General features: G+C 68.8%; 11 pseudogenes; all 11 read right to left on the reverse strand.

Moving 5' to 3' along the window:
• Positions 1-1,115: 1,115 nt before the first annotated feature.
• Positions 1,116-1,235, reverse strand: LOC148754479 (5S ribosomal RNA; annotated as a pseudogene).
• A 1,436-nt stretch (positions 1,236-2,671) lies between these two features.
• On the reverse strand, positions 2,672-2,791 carry LOC148754480 (5S ribosomal RNA; annotated as a pseudogene).
• Positions 2,792-5,112: 2,321 nt separating this feature from the next.
• LOC148754481 (5S ribosomal RNA) lies at positions 5,113-5,232 on the reverse strand (annotated as a pseudogene).
• Positions 5,233-7,282: 2,050 nt separating this feature from the next.
• Positions 7,283-7,402, reverse strand: LOC148754482 (5S ribosomal RNA; annotated as a pseudogene).
• A 1,436-nt stretch (positions 7,403-8,838) lies between these two features.
• Positions 8,839-8,958, reverse strand: LOC148754483 (5S ribosomal RNA; annotated as a pseudogene).
• Positions 8,959-11,279: 2,321 nt separating this feature from the next.
• Positions 11,280-11,399, reverse strand: LOC148754484 (5S ribosomal RNA; annotated as a pseudogene).
• Positions 11,400-13,449: 2,050 nt separating this feature from the next.
• On the reverse strand, positions 13,450-13,569 carry LOC148754485 (5S ribosomal RNA; annotated as a pseudogene).
• A 1,439-nt stretch (positions 13,570-15,008) lies between these two features.
• On the reverse strand, positions 15,009-15,128 carry LOC148754486 (5S ribosomal RNA; annotated as a pseudogene).
• A 2,321-nt stretch (positions 15,129-17,449) lies between these two features.
• On the reverse strand, positions 17,450-17,569 carry LOC148754487 (5S ribosomal RNA; annotated as a pseudogene).
• A 2,050-nt stretch (positions 17,570-19,619) lies between these two features.
• Positions 19,620-19,739, reverse strand: LOC148754488 (5S ribosomal RNA; annotated as a pseudogene).
• A 1,439-nt stretch (positions 19,740-21,178) lies between these two features.
• On the reverse strand, positions 21,179-21,298 carry LOC148754489 (5S ribosomal RNA; annotated as a pseudogene).
• Between the last annotated feature and the right edge of the window lie 1,465 nt (positions 21,299-22,763).

Raw genomic sequence — 22,763 nt, forward strand, 5'->3', positions numbered from 1 at the left:
GGTGTGTCGGTGGGTTGGCAGAGAAGCGGCCGACAGGTTGGGGATCGGGCGGCTCCGGCTTGCCGTGTCTCCGAGCCAGCCGCCCGTGAGACATAGTGCTATGAGCCCCCTATCCGTGGCTCTGTTGGTGTTCCCTCTTGGCCTCGCCATATCCTGCGTTCTTGTGCGGGCAGAGGGACTAGAGTCCCCGCAGGACAGGGACCGACAGAGAGAACGGGAGGAGGAGAAAGAGGGAGCGAGATCGAAATATACACCTATATGTACCTGTATGTACCTAGACATACAGAGAGACATGGACAGAGACAGAGGAAGAGGGGGCTGGCACGCGGGGAGAGAGCTCCTGAGCCAGAGCCAGAGCCCAACAGGCACGTCACAGAGCCAGAGAGACATGGGGTGGGGGAGGGGGGAGGGACGCACAAGCGGGCACACGGACTGGGACAGACGCACTGACGCTGCTTTGAAGTGGCAGCTTCTCAACCGAAGTGTGGTCATGCCCGTGGCTGGGCTCCACTAAGGAGGCAGTGCCCGGGCATTGAAAGTCACCCTTGAAGCCCCCGGGCCGGGCGGGAGGGCCAGTGGGCTCCGAGCCCCGCCCAGGAACCCCCCGCCCCGCGGGAGGAGAGTGGCAGCCCACAGGCACCCTGGTTGAGAGTGTTGTGTGCCTGCGTGCCTGCACTTCCCCTTGTGGTGGTCTCTCCTGGAGTCCGAGGGCGTGCGGTGTGTTGGGGTGCTGCTCCCTCAGTCCCCTGCTTTGTCCCGGCTCTTTGTACCCTGTGTGTTGGGGCCACTGCGGGAAGGGAGGGTTCCTGGCTCTTGTGGGCGATGGGAGGGGGCGCGCGGGGGTGTGGGGAGAGGTGCCTGCCGGCGGAGACACAGGCTCGGCTAACTGCTGCTGGCTGACTGCCTGCCTCGGCGAAGAGGACTAAGAAGAGGGTGTGGGGGTGAGCCCTGGCCGACGGGCCTGGTGTGCGGCCGGGGCTGCCAGCTTGTAGCGCCGGGTGGCTGACCGGCCTCTGGCCAGGGGGACCTTCGGCTGGATGGGCGGCTGCAGAGGGGCAAGGGGCGGCAGGGGTTCGGAGGGAGCCACGCAGGGGCGGCGGCGCAAAAGGAGAGGCGAGCAAAAGCCTACAGGTATTCCCAGGCGGTCTCCCATCCAAGCACTAACCAGGCCCCTCCCTGCTTAGCTCCCGAGATCAGAGGAGATCGGGCGCGTTCAGGGTGGTACGGCCATAGACGATGGGACTCGGCTCCCCGCGCCCCAAGAGCCTGCTCCCGGCCTGCCTCGTGAGCGCGCGCCATGCAGATGCGCGGCTCCGGTGGTGAGCATCGACCTGCTGGCCGGCTCTGCCAGCACCGCGTCCCCCTCCCAGTCCGGCTCCCCGCCTCTTCCGAATGCCCCAGGCGTGGGCGGCGGGCTACTCCTGGCCGGCAGCGAGGCCCCTTCGCGCCACCCGAGGCTCCATGGGACACTGCCACTTCCCTGATGGTGCCAGAATTCGTGGAACTCTGGCATCCTGGGACTCCCCGGACCCAGACCGCCATACACCCCGCCCCCCTACCGCCACCAGGTTTACCAACAACCGCACCCCCAAGGCTGGGGGAGGCCTGCACCAGCAGGCAACCCTGGGCTTGGGAGTTGTGGGAGGACCCCGCGGCGGCGGCTTGGGCGGCTGCGGAGGGGGGGGCGGCGGCGGCGGCGGCGGCGGCGGCGGCGGCGGCGGCGGCGGGGGCGGAGGAGGCCGGGAGAGCAGAGGCGGGAGATTGAGGGAGTATGGCGATGGTGGCGGCGGCGGCGGCGGGGGCTGGGGCGGAGGCGGGGGAGATGGCGGTGCTGGAGGCGGGGAGAGCAGAGGAGGGAGATTGAGGGAGTGCGGCAATGGCGGCGGCGGGGGCGGGGGTGGGGAACAGGGCAGCACTGGCGGCGGGGATGGGGAGCGCGGTGCTGGCGGCCAAGGGGGAGAGAGCAGAGGAGGGAGTTTGAGGGAGTACGGCGATGGCGGCGGCGGGGGCGGGGGAGGGGGCGAGGGCAGCGCTGGCGGAGGGGGTGGGGAGCGCGGTGATCCTGGCGGCGGCGGCGGGAGAAGCGGGGGCTGATCGCGAGCAGCGTTGGCGGCGTCGGCGGCAGCGGCGCGGGAGGGTTGCGAGGTCGGTGATGGAGGCGGCGGCAGCGTTGGGGGCTGTGTCGGCGGGCGCTGGGCGCGGGGAGGGTTGGCGCCGGCGGCGGCGGCGGTAGCGGGGAAGAGGGCGGTGCTGGCGGCGGAGGAGGGGAGAGCAGAGGCGGGAGATTGAAGCAGTACAGCGATGGCGGTGGCGAGGGCGGGGGCAGGGGTGAGGGCAGCGCTGGAGGGGGGTGTGGGGAGCGCGGTGATGGCGGCGGATTTGGCGGTGGCGGCGGGGGCGAGGGCAGCGCTGTTGGCGGTGGCGGCGATCGAAGGTCGGCGAAGGGATCGAGATGACAGCCTCCGGGACTGAAGAGGACTGAGAAGAGGGTGTGCGGGGGAGCCCTGGCCGACGGGCCTGGTGTGCGGCCGGGGCTGCCAGCTTGTAGTGCCTGGCGGCTAACCCTCTGCTGGTCAGGGGGACCTTCGGCTGGCTGGGCGGCTGCAGAGAGGCAAGGGGCGGCAGGGGTTCGCAGGGAGCCACGCCGGGGCGGCGATGCAAAAGGAGAGGCGAGCAAAAGCCTGCAGCTATTCCCAGGCGGTCTCCCATCCAAGTACTAACCAGGCCCCTCCCTGCTTAGCTCCCGAGATCAGACGAGATCTGGCGCGTGCAGGGTGGTGTGGCCTTAGGCGCTGGGACCCGGCTCCCGGCACTCCAAGAGCCTGCTCCCGACCTGCTTCTGAGCGCACGCCATGCTGCTGGGCCGCTCGGGTGGCGAGCACGTCTGCCCGAGCGCCTCCCGCCAGCTCCCCGCCTCCTCCGGACGCCGCTGGTGTGGGCGACGGGCTACTCCTGGCCCGCAGCGAGGCCCCTTCGCGCCCCCCAGTGGCTCTAACGGGCCTCCGTCACTTCCCTGACTGTGACATATGTCTGGGCGCCCTGGCATCCTGGGCCTCCCCAGGCCCCGAAGGGCTTTTACCCCGCCCCCCTACCCCAACCCCTCTCATCTCCCCCCAGCCCCACAACCGCACACCCCCCTTGCTGCTGTGCTGTCCCCACCTCTCAGGGCCACCGAGGGGGTCGCAGGGTCCTCTCAGTCCCCTCCACCCTAGGGACGTGCAACCCAGGCCCTGGCCCTGGCCGGCCCCACCCACTGGCCCAAAGCCAGGGAGAGCCACCCGCCACCAGGGGGCAGCACCTCCAGTCCGCCGCCACCCTTCCTCACACAGCCTTCTTTCTGGGTTCTCGCCCCTCGTCAGCGACCGGCGTCCCGCCCGATCACTGTTCACTTCACTGGCTACACGTCACCTCTCCTGACCCAGGGAGGTGAGAGAGAGGATGAGAGAAGGCCAGAGACAGAGCAAGAGAGAGGCGGAGAGAGACCGACGGGGACTGTGGGGACAGACTCGCAGAGAGCACTTTCCAGGCTCTGGGCCTCGCGTGGAGGGGTGCTGCGTGGGGGCTGCATGGATATCAGCCGTGACCGCTTGGCCATCAGCTGTTGCCAGTTGGCCATTGGCCACCGGCAGAGCTGCGGTGGCCAAGCTAGGAAGCGCGGATTGTGGACTGCAAATTGCAGAGGGGCGCGGACTGCAGTTGGCCGGCTTGGTGGGTCGGTAAGTTGGCGGGTCTGTTGGTTGGCAGAGAATCGGCCGGCAGGCTGGGGATCGGGCGGCTCCGGCTTGCCGAGTCTCCAAGCCAGCCGCCCGTGAGACATGGTGCTATGAGCCCCCTATCCGTGGTCTGTTGGTGTTCCCTCTTGGCCTCGCCAAATCCTGCATTCTTGTGCGGGCAGAGGGGCTAGAGTCCCCGCAGGACAGGGACAGACAGACAGAACGGGAGGAGGAGTAAGAGGGAGCGAGATGGAAATATACACGTATATGTACATGTATGTATCTAGACATACAGAGAGACATGGACAGAGACAGAGAAAGAGGGGGCTGGCACGCGGGGAGAGAGCTCCTGAGCCAGAGCCAGGGCCCAACAGGCACCTCTCAGAGCCTGACAGATATGGGGTGGGGGAGGGTGGGAGGGACGCACAGGCGGGCACACGGAGTGTTACAGACGCACTGAGGCTGTGTTGAAGTGGCGGCTCCTCCACCGGAGTGTGGTCGTGCCCGGGGCTGGGCTCCTCTAAGGAGGCATTGCCCTGGCGTTGGCAGTCACCATTGAAGCCTCCGGGGCGGCCCGCCAGGGTCTCCGGAGGGCCTGTGGTCTCTGAGCCCCGCCCAGGCACCCGCCCGCGGGAGGAGGGTGGCAGCCCCCAGGCACCCTGGTTGTGAGGGTTGTGTGCCTGCGTGCCTGCTCTGCCCTTGTGGTGGTCTCCCCTGGAGTCGATGTCGCGTGGTGTGTTGGGGTGCTGCTCCCGCCGTCCCCTGGTTTGTCCCGGCTCTTTGTGCCCTGTGTTTCAGGGACACCGTGGCCGGCGGGAAGGGAGGGCTCCTGGCTCTTGTGGGAGACGGGAGGGGCGCGCGGGGGTGTGGGGCGAGGTGCCTGCCAGCGGAGACAGAAGACTCCGGTGGGGCGGGGCGTGTGGGCGTCCCGTTTGCCCGAGGTCACGCCGATCGTGTGTGTCGGGACCCGAGGGCAGGCGCAGGGATGGGCGTGCCCTGGGCTCGGGGAGAGGTGCAAAGCACCGGCACGTCCTGGGATGGAGAGAGCCTGGTGGAGGCCTGCGCCGGCAGGCAGCCCTGGGCTTGGGCGTTGGGGGTTGCGGCGGCGGCAGGGTCGGGGAGCGAGAGGGAGCCCTGCGATGGCGGTGGCGGCGACCGAGAGGCGGCTGACTGCTGCAGGCTGAGGGCCTGCCTTGGCGAAGAGCACTAAGAAGAGGGAGTGGGGGGGAGCCCTGGCCGACAGGCCTGGTGTGCGGCCGGGGATGCGAGCTTGTAGTGCTGGGCGACTGACCCTCCTCTGGCCAGGGGGACCTTCGGCTGCCTGGGCGGCTGCAGAGGGGCAAGGTGCGGCAGGGGTTCGGAGGGAGCCACGCCGGGGCGGCGGCGCAAAAGGAGAGGCGAGCAAAAGCCTGCAGCTATTCCCAGGCGGTCTCCCATCCAAGTACTAACCAGGCCCCGCCCTGCTTAGCTCCCGAGATCAGAGGAGATCGGGCGCGTTCAGGGTGGTATGGCCCTAGACGCTGGGACCCGGCTCCCCGCGCCCCAAGAGCCTGCTCCCGGCCTGCCTCTGACCGCGCGCGCCGTGCTGCTGGGCCGCTAGGGTGGCGAGCACGTCTGCCTGAGCGGCTCCCGCCCGCTCCCCGCCTCCTCCGGACGCCGCTGGTGTGGGCGACGGGCTACTCCTGGCCCGCAGCGAGGCACCTTCGCGCCCCCCAGTGGCTCCACGGGCCTCTGTCACTTCCCTGACTGTGACATATGTCTGGGCGCCCTGGCATCCTGGGCCTCCCCAGGCCCCGAAGGGCTTTTACCCCGTCCCCCTACCCCAACCCCTCAAATCTCCCCCCAGCCACACAACCGCACACCCCCCTTGCTGCTGTGCTGTCCCCACCTCTCAGGGCCACCGAGGGGGTCGCAGGGTCCTCTCAGTCCCCTCCGGCCCTAGGGACGTGCAACCCAGGCCCTGGCCCTGACCGGACCCATCCACAGGCCCAAAGCCAGGGAGAGCCACCCGCGCCACCAGGGTGCAGCATCTCCAGTCTGCAGCCACCCTTCGTCACAAGCCTTCAGTCTGGGCCCTGGAACCCTCGTCAGCGACCGGAGCCCCGCCCGATGTCCGGTCCCTTCACTGGCTACACGTCACCTCTCCTGACCCAGGGAGGTGAGAGAGAGGATGAGAGAAGGCCAGAGACGGAGCAAGAGAGAGGCGGAGAGAGACAGACGGGGACTGTGGGGACAGACTCGCAGAGAGCACTCTCCAGGCTCTGGGCCTCGCGTGGAGGGGTGCTGCTTGGGGGCTGCATGGTCATCAGCTGTGACCGCTTGGCCATCAGCTGTTGCCAATTGGCCACTGGCCACCGGAGGAGCTGCGGTGGCCAAGCTAGGAAGCGCGGATGGTGGACTGCAAATTGCAGAGGGGCGCGGATTGCAGTGGGCCCGCTTGGCGGGTCGACGGGCGGTGTGTCGGTGGGTTGGCAGAGAAGCGGCCGACAGGTTGGGGATCGGGCGGCTCCGGCTTGCCGTGTCTCCGAGCCAGCCGCCCGTGAGACATAGTGCTATGAGCCCCCTATCCGTGGCTCTGTTGGTGTTCCCTCTTGGCCTCGCCATATCCTGCGTTCTTGTGCGGGCAGAGGGACTAGAGTCCCCGCAGGACAGGGACCGACAGAGAGAACGGGAGGAGGAGAAAGAGGGAGCGAGATCGAAATATACACCTATATGTACCTGTATGTACCTAGACATACAGAGAGACATGGACAGAGACAGAGGAAGAGGGGGCTGGCACGCGGGGAGAGAGCTCCTGAGCCAGAGCCAGAGCCCAACAGGCACGTCACAGAGCCAGAGAGACATGGGGTGGGGGAGGGGGGAGGGACGCACAAGCGGGCACACGGACTGGGACAGACGCACTGACGCTGCTTTGAAGTGGCAGCTTCTCAACCGAAGTGTGGTCATGCCCGTGGCTGGGCTCCACTAAGGAGGCAGTGCCCGGGCATTGAAAGTCACCCTTGAAGCCCCCGGGCCGGGCGGGAGGGCCAGTGGGCTCCGAGCCCCGCCCAGGAACCCCCCGCCCCGCGGGAGGAGAGTGGCAGCCCACAGGCACCCTGGTTGAGAGTGTTGTGTGCCTGCGTGCCTGCACTTCCCCTTGTGGTGGTCTCTCCTGGAGTCCGAGGGCGTGCGGTGTGTTGGGGTGCTGCTCCCTCAGTCCCCTGCTTTGTCCCGGCTCTTTGTACCCTGTGTGTTGGGGCCACTGCGGGAAGGGAGGGTTCCTGGCTCTTGTGGGCGATGGGAGGGGGCGCGCGGGGGTGTGGGGAGAGGTGCCTGCCGGCGGAGACACAGGCTCGGCTAACTGCTGCTGGCTGACTGCCTGCCTCGGCGAAGAGGACTAAGAAGAGGGTGTGGGGGTGAGCCCTGGCCGACGGGCCTGGTGTGCGGCCGGGGCTGCCAGCTTGTAGCGCCGGGTGGCTGACCGGCCTCTGGCCAGGGGGACCTTCGGCTGGATGGGCGGCTGCAGAGGGGCAAGGGGCGGCAGGGGTTCGGAGGGAGCCACGCAGGGGCGGCGGCGCAAAAGGAGAGGCGAGCAAAAGCCTACAGGTATTCCCAGGCGGTCTCCCATCCAAGCACTAACCAGGCCCCTCCCTGCTTAGCTCCCGAGATCAGAGGAGATCGGGCGCGTTCAGGGTGGTACGGCCATAGACGATGGGACTCGGCTCCCCGCGCCCCAAGAGCCTGCTCCCGGCCTGCCTCGTGAGCGCGCGCCATGCAGATGCGCGGCTCCGGTGGTGAGCATCGACCTGCTGGCCGGCTCTGCCAGCACCGCGTCCCCCTCCCAGTCCGGCTCCCCGCCTCTTCCGAATGCCCCAGGCGTGGGCGGCGGGCTACTCCTGGCCGGCAGCGAGGCCCCTTCGCGCCACCCGAGGCTCCATGGGACACTGCCACTTCCCTGATGGTGCCAGAATTCGTGGAACTCTGGCATCCTGGGACTCCCCGGACCCAGACCGCCATACACCCCGCCCCCCTACCGCCACCAGGTTTACCAACAACCGCACCCCCAAGGCTGGGGGAGGCCTGCACCAGCAGGCAACCCTGGGCTTGGGAGTTGTGGGAGGACCCCGCGGCGGCGGCTTGGGCGGCTGCGGAGGGGGGGGCGGCGGCGGCGGCGGCGGCGGCGGCGGCGGCGGCGGCGGCGGGGGCGGAGGAGGCCGGGAGAGCAGAGGCGGGAGATTGAGGGAGTATGGCGATGGTGGCGGCGGCGGCGGCGGGGGCTGGGGCGGAGGCGGGGGAGATGGCGGTGCTGGAGGCGGGGAGAGCAGAGGAGGGAGATTGAGGGAGTGCGGCAATGGCGGCGGCGGGGGCGGGGGTGGGGAACAGGGCAGCACTGGCGGCGGGGATGGGGAGCGCGGTGCTGGCGGCCAAGGGGGAGAGAGCAGAGGAGGGAGTTTGAGGGAGTACGGCGATGGCGGCGGCGGGGGCGGGGGAGGGGGCGAGGGCAGCGCTGGCGGAGGGGGTGGGGAGCGCGGTGATCCTGGCGGCGGCGGCGGGAGAAGCGGGGGCTGATCGCGAGCAGCGTTGGCGGCGTCGGCGGCAGCGGCGCGGGAGGGTTGCGAGGTCGGTGATGGAGGCGGCGGCAGCGTTGGGGGCTGTGTCGGCGGGCGCTGGGCGCGGGGAGGGTTGGCGCCGGCGGCGGCGGCGGTAGCGGGGAAGAGGGCGGTGCTGGCGGCGGAGGAGGGGAGAGCAGAGGCGGGAGATTGAAGCAGTACAGCGATGGCGGTGGCGAGGGCGGGGGCAGGGGTGAGGGCAGCGCTGGAGGGGGGTGTGGGGAGCGCGGTGATGGCGGCGGATTTGGCGGTGGCGGCGGGGGCGAGGGCAGCGCTGTTGGCGGTGGCGGCGATCGAAGGTCGGCGAAGGGATCGAGATGACAGCCTCCGGGACTGAAGAGGACTGAGAAGAGGGTGTGCGGGGGAGCCCTGGCCGACGGGCCTGGTGTGCGGCCGGGGCTGCCAGCTTGTAGTGCCTGGCGGCTAACCCTCTGCTGGTCAGGGGGACCTTCGGCTGGCTGGGCGGCTGCAGAGAGGCAAGGGGCGGCAGGGGTTCGCAGGGAGCCACGCCGGGGCGGCGATGCAAAAGGAGAGGCGAGCAAAAGCCTGCAGCTATTCCCAGGCGGTCTCCCATCCAAGTACTAACCAGGCCCCTCCCTGCTTAGCTCCCGAGATCAGACGAGATCTGGCGCGTGCAGGGTGGTGTGGCCTTAGGCGCTGGGACCCGGCTCCCGGCACTCCAAGAGCCTGCTCCCGACCTGCTTCTGAGCGCACGCCATGCTGCTGGGCCGCTCGGGTGGCGAGCACGTCTGCCCGAGCGCCTCCCGCCAGCTCCCCGCCTCCTCCGGACGCCGCTGGTGTGGGCGACGGGCTACTCCTGGCCCGCAGCGAGGCCCCTTCGCGCCCCCCAGTGGCTCTAACGGGCCTCCGTCACTTCCCTGACTGTGACATATGTCTGGGCGCCCTGGCATCCTGGGCCTCCCCAGGCCCCGAAGGGCTTTTACCCCGCCCCCCTACCCCAACCCCTCTCATCTCCCCCCAGCCCCACAACCGCACACCCCCCTTGCTGCTGTGCTGTCCCCACCTCTCAGGGCCACCGAGGGGGTCGCAGGGTCCTCTCAGTCCCCTCCACCCTAGGGACGTGCAACCCAGGCCCTGGCCCTGGCCGGCCCCACCCACTGGCCCAAAGCCAGGGAGAGCCACCCGCCACCAGGGGGCAGCACCTCCAGTCCGCCGCCACCCTTCCTCACACAGCCTTCTTTCTGGGTTCTCGCCCCTCGTCAGCGACCGGCGTCCCGCCCGATCACTGTTCACTTCACTGGCTACACGTCACCTCTCCTGACCCAGGGAGGTGAGAGAGAGGATGAGAGAAGGCCAGAGACAGAGCAAGAGAGAGGCGGAGAGAGACCGACGGGGACTGTGGGGACAGACTCGCAGAGAGCACTTTCCAGGCTCTGGGCCTCGCGTGGAGGGGTGCTGCGTGGGGGCTGCATGGATATCAGCCGTGACCGCTTGGCCATCAGCTGTTGCCAGTTGGCCATTGGCCACCGGCAGAGCTGCGGTGGCCAAGCTAGGAAGCGCGGATTGTGGACTGCAAATTGCAGAGGGGCGCGGACTGCAGTTGGCCGGCTTGGTGGGTCGGTAAGTTGGCGGGTCTGTTGGTTGGCAGAGAATCGGCCGGCAGGCTGGGGATCGGGCGGCTCCGGCTTGCCGAGTCTCCAAGCCAGCCGCCCGTGAGACATGGTGCTATGAGCCCCCTATCCGTGGTCTGTTGGTGTTCCCTCTTGGCCTCGCCAAATCCTGCATTCTTGTGCGGGCAGAGGGGCTAGAGTCCCCGCAGGACAGGGACAGACAGACAGAACGGGAGGAGGAGTAAGAGGGAGCGAGATGGAAATATACACGTATATGTACATGTATGTATCTAGACATACAGAGAGACATGGACAGAGACAGAGAAAGAGGGGGCTGGCACGCGGGGAGAGAGCTCCTGAGCCAGAGCCAGGGCCCAACAGGCACCTCTCAGAGCCTGACAGATATGGGGTGGGGGAGGGTGGGAGGGACGCACAGGCGGGCACACGGAGTGTTACAGACGCACTGAGGCTGTGTTGAAGTGGCGGCTCCTCCACCGGAGTGTGGTCGTGCCCGGGGCTGGGCTCCTCTAAGGAGGCATTGCCCTGGCGTTGGCAGTCACCATTGAAGCCTCCGGGGCGGCCCGCCAGGGTCTCCGGAGGGCCTGTGGTCTCTGAGCCCCGCCCAGGCACCCGCCCGCGGGAGGAGGGTGGCAGCCCCCAGGCACCCTGGTTGTGAGGGTTGTGTGCCTGCGTGCCTGCTCTGCCCTTGTGGTGGTCTCCCCTGGAGTCGATGTCGCGTGGTGTGTTGGGGTGCTGCTCCCGCCGTCCCCTGGTTTGTCCCGGCTCTTTGTGCCCTGTGTTTCAGGGACACCGTGGCCGGCGGGAAGGGAGGGCTCCTGGCTCTTGTGGGAGACGGGAGGGGCGCGCGGGGGTGTGGGGCGAGGTGCCTGCCAGCGGAGACAGAAGACTCCGGTGGGGCGGGGCGTGTGGGCGTCCCGTTTGCCCGAGGTCATGCCGATCGTGTGTGTCGGGACCCGAGGGCAGGCGCAGGGATGGGCGTGCCCTGGGCTCGGGGAGAGGTGCAAAGCACCGGCACGTCCTGGGATGGAGAGAGCCTGGTGGAGGCCTGCGCCGGCAGGCAGCCCTGGGCTTGGGCGTTGGGGGTTGCGGCGGCGGCAGGGTCGGGGAGCGAGAGGGAGCCCTGCGATGGCGGTGGCGGCGACCGAGAGGCGGCTGACTGCTGCAGGCTGAGGGCCTGCCTTGGCGAAGAGCACTAAGAAGAGGGAGTGGGGGGGAGCCCTGGCCGACAGGCCTGGTGTGCGGCCGGGGATGCGAGCTTGTAGTGCTGGGCGACTGACCCTCCTCTGGCCAGGGGGACCTTCGGCTGCCTGGGCGGCTGCAGAGGGGCAAGGTGCGGCAGGGGTTCGGAGGGAGCCACGCCGGGGCGGCGGCGCAAAAGGAGAGGCGAGCAAAAGCCTGCAGCTATTCCCAGGCGGTCTCCCATCCAAGTACTAACCAGGCCCCGCCCTGCTTAGCTCCCGAGATCAGAGGAGATCGGGCGCGTTCAGGGTGGTATGGCCCTAGACGCTGGGACCCGGCTCCCCGCGCCCCAAGAGCCTGCTCCCGGCCTGCCTCTGACCGCGCGCGCCGTGCTGCTGGGCCGCTAGGGTGGCGAGCACGTCTGCCTGAGCGGCTCCCGCCCGCTCCCCGCCTCCTCCGGACGCCGCTGGTGTGGGCGACGGGCTACTCCTGGCCCGCAGCGAGGCACCTTCGCGCCCCCCAGTGGCTCCACGGGCCTCTGTCACTTCCCTGACTGTGACATATGTCTGGGCGCCCTGGCATCCTGGGCCTCCCCAGGCCCCGAAGGGCTTTTACCCCGTCCCCCTACCCCAACCCCTCAAATCTCCCCCCAGCCACACAACCGCACACCCCCCTTGCTGCTGTGCTGTCCCCACCTCTCAGGGCCACCGAGGGGGTCGCAGGGTCCTCTCAGTCCCCTCCGGCCCTAGGGACGTGCAACCCAGGCCCTGGCCCTGACCGGACCCATCCACAGGCCCAAAGCCAGGGAGAGCCACCCGCGCCACCAGGGTGCAGCATCTCCAGTCTGCAGCCACCCTTCGTCACAAGCCTTCAGTCTGGGCCCTGGAACCCTCGTCAGCGACCGGAGCCCCGCCCGATGTCCGGTCCCTTCACTGGCTACACGTCACCTCTCCTGACCCAGGGAGGTGAGAGAGAGGATGAGAGAAGGCCAGAGACGGAGCAAGAGAGAGGCGGAGAGAGACAGACGGGGACTGTGGGGACAGACTCGCAGAGAGCACTCTCCAGGCTCTGGGCCTCGCGTGGAGGGGTGCTGCTTGGGGGCTGCATGGTCATCAGCTGTGACCGCTTGGCCATCAGCTGTTGCCAATTGGCCACTGGCCACCGGAGGAGCTGCGGTGGCCAAGCTAGGAAGCGCGGATGGTGGACTGCAAATTGCAGAGGGGCGCGGATTGCAGTGGGCCCGCTTGGCGGGTCGACGGGCGGTGTGTCGGTGGGTTGGCAGAGAAGCGGCCGACAGGTTGGGGATCGGGCGGCTCCGGCTTGCCGTGTCTCCGAGCCAGCCGCCCGTGAGACATAGTGCTATGAGCCCCCTATCCGTGGCTCTGTTGGTGTTCCCTCTTGGCCTCGCCATATCCTGCGTTCTTGTGCGGGCAGAGGGACTAGAGTCCCCGCAGGACAGGGACCGACAGAGAGAACGGGAGGAGGAGAAAGAGGGAGCGAGATCGAAATATACACCTATATGTACCTGTATGTACCTAGACATACAGAGAGACATGGACAGAGACAGAGAAAGAGGGGGCTGGCACGCGGGGAGAGAGCTCCTGAGCCAGAGCCAGAGCCCAACAGGCACGTCACAGAGCCAGAGAGACATGGGGTGGGGGAGGGGGGAGGGACGCACAAGCGGGCACACGGACTGGGACAGACGCACTGACGCTGCTTTGAAGTGGCAGCTTCTCAACCGAAGTGTGGTCATGCCCGTGGCTGGGCTCCACTAAGGAGGCAGTGCCCGGGCATTGAAAGTCACCCTTGAAGCCCCCGGGCCGGGCGGGAGGGCCAGTGGGCTCCGAGCCCCGCCCAGGAACCCCCCGCCCCGCGGGAGGAGAGTGGCAGCCCACAGGCACCCTGGTTGAGAGTGTTGTGTGCCTGCGTGCCTGCACTTCCCCTTGTGGTGGTCTCTCCTGGAGTCCGAGGGCGTGCGGTGTGTTGGGGTGCTGCTCCCTCAGTCCCCTGCTTTGTCCCGGCTCTTTGTACCCTGTGTGTTGGGGCCACTGCGGGAAGGGAGGGTTCCTGGCTCTTGTGGGCGATGGGAGGGGGCGCGCGGGGGTGTGGGGAGAGGTGCCTGCCGGCGGAGACACAGGCTCGGCTAACTGCTGCTGGCTGACTGCCTGTCTCGGCGAAGAGGACTAAGAAGAGGGTGTGGGGGTGAGCCCTGGCCGACGGGCCTGGTGTGCGGCCGGGGCTGCCAGCTTGTAGCGCCGGGTGGCTGACCGGCCTCTGGCCAGGGGGACCTTCGGCTGGATGGGCGGCTGCAGAGGGGCAAGGGGCGGCAGGGGTTCGGAGGGAGCCACGCAGGGGCGGCGGCGCAAAAGGAGAGGCGAGCAAAAGCCTACAGGTATTCCCAGGCGGTCTCCCATCCAAGCACTAACCAGGCCCCTCCCTGCTTAGCTCCCGAGATCAGAGGAGATCGGGCGCGTTCAGGGTGGTACGGCCATAGACGATGGGACTCGGCTCCCCGCGCCCCAAGAGCCTGCTCCCGGCCTGCCTCGTGAGCGCGCGCCATGCAGATGCGCGGCTCCGGTGGTGAGCATCGACCTGCTGGCCGGCTCTGCCAGCACCGCGTCCCCCTCCCAGTCCGGCTCCCCGCCTCTTCCGAATGCCCCAGGCGTGGGCGGCGGGCTACTCCTGGCCGGCAGCGAGGCCCCTTCGCGCCACCCGAGGCTCCATGGGACACTGCCACTTCCCTGATGGTGCCAGAATTCGTGGAACTCTGGCATCCTGGGACTCCCCGGACCCAGACCGCCATACACCCCGCCCCCCTACCGCCACCAGGTTTACCAACAACCGCACCCCCAAGGCTGGGGGAGGCCTGCACCAGCAGGCAACCCTGGGCTTGGGAGTTGTGGGAGGACCCCGCGGCGGCGGCTTGGGCGGCTGCGGAGGGGGGGGCGGCGGCGGCGGCGGCGGCGGCGGCGGCGGCGGCGGCGGCGGCGGGGGCGGAGGAGGCCGGGAGAGCAGAGGCGGGAGATTGAGGGAGTATGGCGATGGTGGCGGCGGCGGCGGCGGGGGCTGGGGCGGAGGCGGGGGAGATGGCGGTGCTGGAGGCGGGGAGAGCAGAGGAGGGAGATTGAGGGAGTGCGGCAATGGCGGCGGCGGGGGCGGGGGTGGGGAACAGGGCAGCACTGGCGGCGGGGATGGGGAGCGCGGTGCTGGCGGCCAAGGGGGAGAGAGCAGAGGAGGGAGTTTGAGGGAGTACGGCGATGGCGGCGGCGGGGGCGGGGGAGGGGGCGAGGGCAGCGCTGGCGGAGGGGGTGGGGAGCGCGGTGATCCTGGCGGCGGCGGCGGGAGAAGCGGGGGCTGATCGCGAGCAGCGTTGGCGGCGTCGGCGGCAGCGGCGCGGGAGGGTTGCGAGGTCGGTGATGGAGGCGGCGGCAGCGTTGGGGGCTGTGTCGGCGGGCGCTGGGCGCGGGGAGGGTTGGCGCCGGCGGCGGCGGCGGTAGCGGGGAAGAGGGCGGTGCTGGCGGCGGAGGAGGGGAGAGCAGAGGCGGGAGATTGAAGCAGTACAGCGATGGCGGTGGCGAGGGCGGGGGCAGGGGTGAGGGCAGCGCTGGAGGGGGGTGTGGGGAGCGCGGTGATGGCGGCGGATTTGGCGGTGGCGGCGGGGGCGAGGGCAGCGCTGTTGGCGGTGGCGGCGATCGAAGGTCGGCGAAGGGATCGAGATGACAGCCTCCGGGACTGAAGAGGACTGAGAAGAGGGTGTGCGGGGGAGCCCTGGCCGACGGGCCTGGTGTGCGGCCGGGGCTGCCAGCTTGTAGTGCCTGGCGGCTAACCCTCTGCTGGTCAGGGGGACCTTCGGCTGGCTGGGCGGCTGCAGAGAGGCAAGGGGCGGCAGGGGTTCGCAGGGAGCCACGCCGGGGCGGCGATGCAAAAGGAGAGGCGAGCAAAAGCCTGCAGCTATTCCCAGGCGGTCTCCCATCCAAGTACTAACCAGGCCCCTCCCTGCTTAGCTCCCGAGATCAGACGAGATCTGGCGCGTGCAGGGTGGTGTGGCCTTAGGCGCTGGGACCCGGCTCCCGGCACTCCAAGAGCCTGCTCCCGACCTGCTTCTGAGCGCACGCCATGCTGCTGGGCCGCTCGGGTGGCGAGCACGTCTGCCCGAGCGCCTCCCGCCAGCTCCCCGCCTCCTCCGGACGCCGCTGGTGTGGGCGACGGGCTACTCCTGGCCCGCAGCGAGGCCCCTTCGCGCCCCCCAGTGGCTCTAACGGGCCTCCGTCACTTCCCTGACTGTGACATATGTCTGGGCGCCCTGGCATCCTGGGCCTCCCCAGGCCCCGAAGGGCTTTTACCCCGCCCCCCTACCCCAACCCCTCTCATCTCCCCCCAGCCCCACAACCGCACACCCCCCTTGCTGCTGTGCTGTCCCCACCTCTCAGGGCCACCGAGGGGGTCGCAGGGTCCTCTCAGTCCCCTCCACCCTAGGGACGTGCAACCCAGGCCCTGGCCCTGGCCGGCCCCACCCACTGGCCCAAAGCCAGGGAGAGCCACCCGCCACCAGGGGGCAGCACCTCCAGTCCGCCGCCACCCTTCCTCACACAGCCTTCTTTCTGGGTTCTCGCCCCTCGTCAGCGACCGGCGTCCCGCCCGATCACTGTTCACTTCACTGGCTACACGTCACCTCTCCTGACCCAGGGAGGTGAGAGAGAGGATGAGAGAAGGCCAGAGACAGAGCAAGAGAGAGGCGGAGAGAGACCGACGGGGACTGTGGGGACAGACTCGCAGAGAGCACTTTCCAGGCTCTGGGCCTCGCGTGGAGGGGTGCTGCGTGGGGGCTGCATGGATATCAGCCGTGACCGCTTGGCCATCAGCTGTTGCCAGTTGGCCATTGGCCACCGGCAGAGCTGCGGTGGCCAAGCTAGGAAGCGCGGATTGTGGACTGCAAATTGCAGAGGGGCGCGGACTGCAGTTGGCCGGCTTGGTGGGTCGGTAAGTTGGCGGGTCTGTTGGTTGGCAGAGAATCGGCCGGCAGGCTGGGGATCGGGCGGCTCCGGCTTGCCGAGTCTCCAAGCCAGCCGCCCGTGAGACATGGTGCTATGAGCCCCCTATCCGTGGTCTGTTGGTGTTCCCTCTTGGCCTCGCCAAATCCTGCATTCTTGTGCGGGCAGAGGGGCTAGAGTCCCCGCAGGACAGGGACAGACAGACAGAACGGGAGGAGGAGTAAGAGGGAGCGAGATGGAAATATACACGTATATGTACATGTATGTATCTAGACATACAGAGAGACATGGACAGAGACAGAGAAAGAGGGGGCTGGCACGCGGGGAGAGAGCTCCTGAGCCAGAGCCAGGGCCCAACAGGCACCTCTCAGAGCCTGACAGATATGGGGTGGGGGAGGGTGGGAGGGACGCACAGGCGGGCACACGGAGTGTTACAGACGCACTGAGGCTGTGTTGAAGTGGCGGCTCCTCCACCGGAGTGTGGTCGTGCCCGGGGCTGGGCTCCTCTAAGGAGGCATTGCCCTGGCGTTGGCAGTCACCATTGAAGCCTCCGGGGCGGCCCGCCAGGGTCTCCGGAGGGCCTGTGGTCTCTGAGCCCCGCCCAGGCACCCGCCCGCGGGAGGAGGGTGGCAGCCCCCAGGCACCCTGGTTGTGAGGGTTGTGTGCCTGCGTGCCTGCTCTGCCCTTGTGGTGGTCTCCCCTGGAGTCGATGTCGCGTGGTGTGTTGGGGTGCTGCTCCCGCCGTCCCCTGGTTTGTCCCGGCTCTTTGTGCCCTGTGTTTCAGGGACACCGTGGCCGGCGGGAAGGGAGGGCTCCTGGCTCTTGTGGGAGACGGGAGGGGCGCGCGGGGGTGTGGGGCGAGGTGCCTGCCAGCGGAGACAGAAGACTCCGGTGGGGCGGGGCGTGTGGGCGTCCCGTTTGCCCGAGGTCACGCCGATCGTGTGTGTCGGGACCCGAGGGCAGGCGCAGGGATGGGCGTGCCCTGGGCTCGGGGAGAGGTGCAAAGCACCGGCACGTCCTGGGATGGAGAGAGCCTGGTGGAGGCCTGCGCCGGCAGGCAGCCCTGGGCTTGGGCGTTGGGGGTTGCGGCGGCGGCAGGGTCGGGGAGCGAGAGGGAGCCCTGCGATGGCGGTGGCGGCGACCGAGAGGCGGCTGACTGCTGCAGGCTGAGGGCCTGCCTTGGCGAAGAGCACTAAGAAGAGGGAGTGGGGGGGAGCCCTGGCCGACAGGCCTGGTGTGCGGCCGGGGATGCGAGCTTGTAGTGCTGGGCGACTGACCCTCCTCTGGCCAGGGGGACCTTCGGCTGCCTGGGCGGCTGCAGAGGGGCAAGGTGCGGCAGGGGTTCGGAGGGAGCCACGCCGGGGCGGCGGCGCAAAAGGAGAGGCGAGCAAAAGCCTGCAGCTATTCCCAGGCGGTCTCCCATCCAAGTACTAACCAGGCCCCGCCCTGCTTAGCTCCCGAGATCAGAGGAGATCGGGCGCGTTCAGGGTGGTATGGCCCTAGACGCTGGGACCCGGCTCCCCGCGCCCCAAGAGCCTGCTCCCGGCCTGCCTCTGACCGCGCGCGCCGTGCTGCTGGGCCGCTAGGGTGGCGAGCACGTCTGCCTGAGCGGCTCCTGCCCGCTCCCCGCCTCCTCCGGACGCCGCTGGTGTGGGCGACGGGCTACTCCTGGCCCGCAGCGAGGCACCTTCGCGCCCCCCAGTGGCTCCACGGGCCTCTGTCACTTCCCTGACTGTGACATATGTCTGGGCGCCCTGGCATCCTGGGCCTCCCCAGGCCCCGAAGGGCTTTTACCCCGTCCCCCTACCCCAACCCCTCAAATCTCCCCCCAGCCACACAACCGCACACCCCCCTTGCTGCTGTGCTGTCCCCACCTCTCAGGGCCACCGAGGGGGTCGCAGGGTCCTCTCAGTCCCCTCCGGCCCTAGGGACGTGCAACCCAGGCCCTGGCCCTGACCGGACCCATCCACAGGCCCAAAGCCAGGGAGAGCCACCCGCGCCACCAGGGTGCAGCATCTCCAGTCTGCAGCCACCCTTCGTCACAAGCCTTCAGTCTGGGCCCTGGAACCCTCGTCAGCGACCGGAGCCCCGCCCGATGTCCGGTCCCTTCACTGGCTACACGTCACCTCTCCTGACCCAGGGAGGTGAGAGAGAGGATGAGAGAAGGCCAGAGACGGAGCAAGAGAGAGGCGGAGAGAGACAGACGGGGACTGTGGGGACAGACTCGCAGAGAGCACTCTCCAGGCTCTGGGCCTCGCGTGGAGGGGTGCTGCTTGGGGGCTGCATGGTCATCAGCTGTGACCGCTTGGCCATCAGCTGTTGCCAATTGGCCACTGGCCACCGGAGGAGCTGCGGTGGCCAAGCTAGGAAGCGCGGATGGTGGACTGCAAATTGCAGAGGGGCGCGGATTGCAGTGGGCCCGCTTGGCGGGTCGACGGGCGGTGTGTCGGTGGGTTGGCAGAGAAGCGGCCGACAGGTTGGGGATCGGGCGGCTCCGGCTTGCCGTGTCTCCGAGCCAGCCGCCCGTGAGACATAGTGCTATGAGCCCCCTATCCGTGGCTCTGTTGGTGTTCCCTCTTGGCCTCGCCATATCCTGCGTTCTTGTGCGGGCAGAGGGACTAGAGTCCCCGCAGGACAGGGACCGACAGAGAGAACGGGAGGAGGAGAAAGAGGGAGCGAGATCGAAATATACACCTATATGTACCTGTATGTACCTAGACATACAGAGAGACATGGACAGAGACAGAGAAAGAGGGGGCTGGCACGCGGGGAGAGAGCTCCTGAGCCAGAGCCAGAGCCCAACAGGCACGTCACAGAGCCAGAGAGACATGGGGTGGGGGAGGGGGGAGGGACGCACAAGCGGGCACACGGACTGGGACAGACGCACTGACGCTGCTTTGAAGTGGCAGCTTCTCAACCGAAGTGTGGTCATGCCCGTGGCTGGGCTCCACTAAGGAGGCAGTGCCCGGGCATTGAAAGTCACCCTTGAAGCCCCCGGGCCGGGCGGGAGGGCCAGTGGGCTCCGAGCCCCGCCCAGGAACCCCCCGCCCCGCGGGAGGAGAGTGGCAGCCCACAGGCACCCTGGTTGAGAGTGTTGTGTGCCTGCGTGCCTGCACTTCCCCTTGTGGTGGTCTCTCCTGGAGTCCGAGGGCGTGCGGTGTGTTGGGGTGCTGCTCCCTCAGTCCCCTGCTTTGTCCCGGCTCTTTGTACCCTGTGTGTTGGGGCCACTGCGGGAAGGGAGGGTTCCTGGCTCTTGTGGGCGATGGGAGGGGGCGCGCGGGGGTGTGGGGAGAGGTGCCTGCCGGCGGAGACACAGGCTCGGCTAACTGCTGCTGGCTGACTGCCTGCCTCGGCGAAGAGGACTAAGAAGAGGGTGTGGGGGTGAGCCCTGGCCGACGGGCCTGGTGTGCGGCCGGGGCTGCCAGCTTGTAGCGCCGGGTGGCTGACCGGCCTCTGGCCAGGGGGACCTTCGGCTGGATGGGCGGCTGCAGAGGGGCAAGGGGCGGCAGGGGTTCGGAGGGAGCCACGCAGGGGCGGCGGCGCAAAAGGAGAGGCGAGCAAAAGCCTACAGGTATTCCCAGGCGGTCTCCCATCCAAGCACTAACCAGGCCCCTCCCTGCTTAGCTCCCGAGATCAGAGGAGATCGGGCGCGTTCAGGGTGGTACGGCCATAGACGATGGGACTCGGCTCCCCGCGCCCCAAGAGCCTGCTCCCGGCCTGCCTCGTGAGCGCGCGCCATGCAGATGCGCGGCTCCGGTGGTGAGCATCGACCTGCTGGCCGGCTCTGCCAGCACCGCGTCCCCCTCCCAGTCCGGCTCCCCGCCTCTTCCGAATGCCCCAGGCGTGGGCGGCGGGCTACTCCTGGCCGGCAGCGAGGCCCCTTCGCGCCACCCGAGGCTCCATGGGACACTGCCACTTCCCTGATGGTGCCAGAATTCGTGGAACTCTGGCATCCTGGGACTCCCCGGACCCAGACCGCCATACACCCCGCCCCCCTACCGCCACCAGGTTTACCAACAACCGCACCCCCAAGGCTGGGGGAGGCCTGCACCAGCAGGCAACCCTGGGCTTGGGAGTTGTGGGAGGACCCCGCGGCGGCGGCTTGGGCGGCTGCGGAGGGGGGGGCGGCGGCGGCGGCGGCGGCGGCGGCGGCGGCGGCGGCGGCGGCGGGGGCGGAGGAGGCCGGGAGAGCAGAGGCGGGAGATTGAGGGAGTATGGCGATGGTGGCGGCGGCGGCGGCGGGGGCTGGGGCGGAGGCGGGGGAGATGGCGGTGCTGGAGGCGGGGAGAGCAGAGGAGGGAGATTGAGGGAGTGCGGCAATGGCGGCGGCGGGGGCGGGGGTGGGGAACAGGGCAGCACTGGCGGCGGGGATGGGGAGCGCGGTGCTGGCGGCCGAGGTGGGGAGAGCAGAGGAGGGAGTTTGAGGGAGTACGGCGATGGCGGCGGCGGGGGCGGGGGAGGGGGCGAGGGCAGCGCTGGCGGAGGGGGTGGGGAGCGCGGTGATCGCGGCGGCGGCGGGAGAAGCGGGGGCTGATCGCGAGCAGCGTTGGCGGCGTCGGCGGCAGCGGCGCGGGAGGGTTGCGAGGTCGGCGATGGAGGCGGCGGCAGCGTTGGGGGCTGTGTCGGCGGGCGCTGGGCGCGGGGAGGGTTGGCGCCGGCGCCGGCGGCGGCGGTAGCGGGGAAGAGGGCGGTGCTGGCGGCGGAGGAGGGGAGAGCAGAGGCGGGAGATTGAAGCAGTACAGCGATGGCGGTGGCGAGGGCGGGGGCAGGGGTGAGGGCAGCGCTGGAGGGGGGTGTGGGGAGCGCGGTGATGGCGGCGGATTTGGCGGTGGCGGCGGGGGCGAGGGCAGCGCTGTTGGCGGTGGCGGCGATCGAAGGTCGGCGAAGGGATCGAGATGACAGCCTCCGGGACTGAAGAGGACTGAGAAGAGGGTGTGCGGGGGAGCCCTGGCCGACGGGCCTGGTGTGCGGCCGGGGCTGCCAGCTTGTAGTGCCTGGCGGCTAACCCTCTGCTGGTCAGGGGGACCTTCGGCTGGCTGGGCGGCTGCAGAGAGGCAAGGGGCGGCAGGGGTTCGCAGGGAGCCACGCCGGGGCGGCGATGCAAAAGGAGAGGCGAGCAAAAGCCTGCAGCTATTCCCAGGCGGTCTCCCATCCAAGTACTAACCAGGCCCCTCCCTGCTTAGCTCCCGAGATCAGACGAGATCTGGCGCGTGCAGGGTGGTGTGGCCTTAGGCGCTGGGACCCGGCTCCCGGCACTCCAAGAGCCTGCTCCCGACCTGCTTCTGAGCGCACGCCATGCTGCTGGGCCGCTCGGGTGGCGAGCACGTCTGCCCGAGCGCCTCCCGCCAGCTCCCCGCCTCCTCCGGACGCCGCTGGTGTGGGCGACGGGCTACTCCTGGCCCGCAGCGAGGCCCCTTCGCGCCCCCCAGTGGCTCTAACGGGCCTCCGTCACTTCCCTGACTGTGACATATGTCTGGGCGCCCTGGCATCCTGGGCCTCCCCAGGCCCCGAAGGGCTTTTACCCCGCCCCCCTACCCCAACCCCTCTCATCTCCCCCCAGCCCCACAACCGCACACCCCCCTTGCTGCTGTGCTGTCCCCACCTCTCAGGGCCACCGAGGGGGTCGCAGGGTCCTCTCAGTCCCCTCCACCCTAGGGACGTGCAACCCAGGCCCTGGCCCTGGCCGGCCCCACCCACTGGCCCAAAGCCAGGGAGAGCCACCCGCCACCAGGGGGCAGCACCTCCAGTCCGCCGCCACCCTTCCTCACACAGCCTTCTTTCTGGGTTCTCGCCCCTCGTCAGCGACCGGCGTCCCGCCCGATCACTGTTCACTTCACTGGCTACACGTCACCTCTCCTGACCCAGGGAGGTGAGAGAGAGGATGAGAGAAGGCCAGAGACAGAGCAAGAGAGAGGCGGAGAGAGACCGACGGGGACTGTGGGGACAGACTCGCAGAGAGCACTTTCCAGGCTCTGGGCCTCGCGTGGAGGGGTGCTGCGTGGGGGCTGCATGGATATCAGCCGTGACCGCTTGGCCATCAGCTGTTGCCAGTTGGCCATTGGCCACCGGCAGAGCTGCGGTGGCCAAGCTAGGAAGCGCGGATTGTGGACTGCAAATTGCAGAGGGGCGCGGACTGCAGTTGGCCGGCTTGGTGGGTCGGTAAGTTGGCGGGTCTGTTGGTTGGCAGAGAATCGGCCGGCAGGCTGGGGATCGGGCGGCTCCGGCTTGCCGAGTCTCCAAGCCAGCCGCCCGTGAGACATGGTGCTATGAGCCCCCTATCCGTGGTCTGTTGGTGTTCCCTCTTGGCCTCGCCAAATCCTGCATTCTTGTGCGGGCAGAGGGGCTAGAGTCCCCGCAGGACAGGGACAGACAGACAGAACGGGAGGAGGAGTAAGAGGGAGCGAGATGGAAATATACACGTATATGTACATGTATGTATCTAGACATACAGAGAGACATGGACAGAGACAGAGAAAGAGGGGGCTGGCACGCGGGGAGAGAGCTCCTGAGCCAGAGCCAGGGCCCAACAGGCACCTCTCAGAGCCTGACAGATATGGGGTGGGGGAGGGTGGGAGGGACGCACAGGCGGGCACACGGAGTGTTACAGACGCACTGAGGCTGTGTTGAAGTGGCGGCTCCTCCACCGGAGTGTGGTCGTGCCCGGGGCTGGGCTCCTCTAAGGAGGCATTGCCCTGGCGT

Source organism: Rhinolophus sinicus, unplaced genomic scaffold, assembly GCF_057876585.1.
Source record: "Rhinolophus sinicus isolate RSI-liver-muscle unplaced genomic scaffold, RSI-T2T HiC_scaffold_19, whole genome shotgun sequence".
Classification (NCBI taxonomy): Eukaryota; Metazoa; Chordata; class Mammalia; order Chiroptera; family Rhinolophidae; genus Rhinolophus; species Rhinolophus sinicus.